The sequence below is a fragment of the Alosa alosa genome, chromosome 24 (assembly GCF_017589495.1).
Source record: "Alosa alosa isolate M-15738 ecotype Scorff River chromosome 24, AALO_Geno_1.1, whole genome shotgun sequence".
Classification (NCBI taxonomy): Eukaryota; Metazoa; Chordata; class Actinopteri; order Clupeiformes; family Clupeidae; genus Alosa; species Alosa alosa.
The window spans coordinates 25,363,284-25,365,783 of record NC_063212.1 but is presented as its reverse complement, the minus strand read 5'-3'; the positions used below and the strand labels follow the sequence as shown (position 1 = coordinate 25,365,783).

General features: G+C 41.6%; 1 protein-coding gene and 1 long non-coding RNA gene across 2 annotated transcripts in view; both read right to left on the bottom strand.

Annotated features, from left to right (window-relative positions):
- Positions 1-2,500, bottom strand: part of LOC125289324 (neurexin-2-like) — an 836,342-nt gene that overhangs the window by 245,260 nt on the left and 588,582 nt on the right.
- On the bottom strand, positions 200-702 carry LOC125289854. The gene is made up of 3 exons (XR_007192705.1): positions 564-702; positions 365-418; positions 200-260 (listed from the first exon to the last, which is right to left on the bottom strand). It is a non-coding gene; the product is annotated as an uncharacterized LOC125289854 (long non-coding RNA).

Sequence of the window (2,500 nt, the reverse complement as noted above, 5' to 3'; positions counted from 1 at the left end):
TATGCTGTATATTCATGTCATTGTTATCCTATGTAGGCTACTACACTATTATTAGGCTACCATCAAGGGCATGAATGAATTTATAGAGGAAATGAACATTTGCCATGAACATGTTTATGCAAAGAAAGAGCTTTATTAAAACAAACACAACTAAGTGAGGATCTGCCCACACATAGGTAGAGGATGATCCAAAAACTACAACTCCGTGAACTGTCCGTTTGTCTCCTCGGGGTTGTAGGTCATTATGAGGCGAGATTAGTCTGTGAAAACAAATTGTACAGTTATGATCGGTATCTATCCTATGGTATCTATACGTATCTATTACCTTATACCGCAGAATGAAAGCATATTCTTTAAATCTTACCCTTGCTCTGGTAGCGCCTGCATTTGTCTCCGAGTTGTGAAGACGGCGTGCTTCCTGTAAATGACAAGACAAAAAAATACACTTTAATAAAGCTGGTTCTGCTCACTTGTTCTTTTGCAAGGCTACTAGGCTACTCTTAGCTTTGGTTTTAGGCTAGGGTACTTTTAGCTTAGCTAGCAGTCATTGAACATATTCTTACCGCAAGCTTGGGATTATGCAGCCGTCTTCTCTTCTTAAAGTTTGTCTCTCCCGCACAGTTTTTCGACTCCAGAGCAACCAACCGGTCCTCTATGGACAGCAACCTGAAGTTTACCTAATTGCTTGAATGACTTGCAGACAGCTCCGAGCAAAGAGGAGGTCAAGACCCCATTAAGAGGCAAAGTTAGTCTGTGAAAACAAAATGTACAGTTAAGATCGGTATCTATCAACGTAGCCTATCTATTTCCTTATTGCCTACAGCAGAATGAAAGCATAGTATTCTTTAAATCTTACCATTGCTTCGGTAGCGCCTATGTGTCTCCGAGTGAACCCTGGTAGGCTACGGCTGGCTACGTGTCTCCGAGTGAATCCTGGTAGGCTACGGCTGGCTACCGCGGCTCTGATTTCCCGACAGCAGATGTCCATTCTCCTGGCGAGACAAGTAACCACTTATCTGGCACTAGATCCAACAGCTCTCCATTCTTCCAAGCAAAAGGGAAGTGCTTCGTTTAAAGGTCCCATCTTCTAGAAGGAATGGCGCCCGGCGATGTAGTAGCGTTGTTTATGATTCACATCCACATATATCAAGTAGCATTGAAGTAGTAGCCTAATGAAACTGTAGGCTAGCCTTTCTGTTCTGCTGAATCCAAGTACAGCTCGCTGCAGCCTGTGGGGCGAGGAGGCTTGGAGATGCTCCTCTCTGAATTTGCCGCCGACTTTGACTGTTGTTTATCCTATCAGCTGTTCTGGTGAAAGCCACCACAGTGCAACTACTGCTCACTAGAGGAAGTGTCTCCCTGGCTGGCGTGGGTAGCGGTTGGACTTAGTGGTTTATTGAAGTTACCCTGCTGTGGAGTATAGACTGAATGTTTTGGACTGTGTAAATAGTCTACTACCAGGAAAATAGCCAATCTATTTTATATATATATATATATATATATATATATATATATATATATATATATATATATATATATATATATATATATTATAGGTATGTATTTTCATTCAACAAAATATATGCAGTTTTGCATATATTTTTGTTGAATAAAAGAATAGTGATAAAGACAATCATTTATATATTTGCCTCTGAAATTCTCATTGTGTTGGTGTGAAGGGAAAATCTGAATCTAAACTCTATCGACTGTTTTAAGTCAGGTTACATTATTGGAGCTTGCAGGGAACAGACATGTCATACCCATCATTTCTGCCTGTTGAGCGTATTACTGGGAGTTGTGTGGTTAACACATCCACTGTTTAAGCAAGAGCAAAGGCCACAGTCATGCCAGCATGCACAGTTCACTCTCCCTGCTGATTTGCATTTGTATAGCTCACAGCATTTTCATTTACATGTTAAAGCTCCTCCCCTAGAATTAGGAGGGGGGTCATGGGGGACGACTGCCAGGCAAGGCCCACGTCAATTTCTGACAAGTCAACATTTAGCTTTCCAAAAAGCGGGACATTTTTTTTTTTTGAGGCAGTGTTTATACGGATGTGTGTTTGCATATTTAATACGTTTCATTCCCGTGTTTCAACACTGCATTTCGGTCGTTGCTTTACCTTACCATACCTTCGCATGCCAGTTATGTATCCACCAGCTGCCTGCCTGCAGCCTACTTCCAAAACTCAAAGCTGCTTGCTGTCAGGTTTGGTTCGAGGGCACAAGTTCAGTGTATCAACAACACTCAATAACAGTTTATGTGATGTGTTAATCAATTAAATTCCCAACAATTTCACAACAGCTAGTTCTGGGTAAGCCATTCAACTAGTCCGCTTGCTACGACGAGACTCAGGCTGTGCAGTCGGCACCCGCTTCCTTATTTGGGTTTTGGGTTGCCAAGTTTTAGCCTATGACAAAACGGTTGAAATTGAAACTCAGTAATCGTGTATGTGTAGGGTGTATTTCATACACAATCTGGCAACCTGAATGGTCAATGA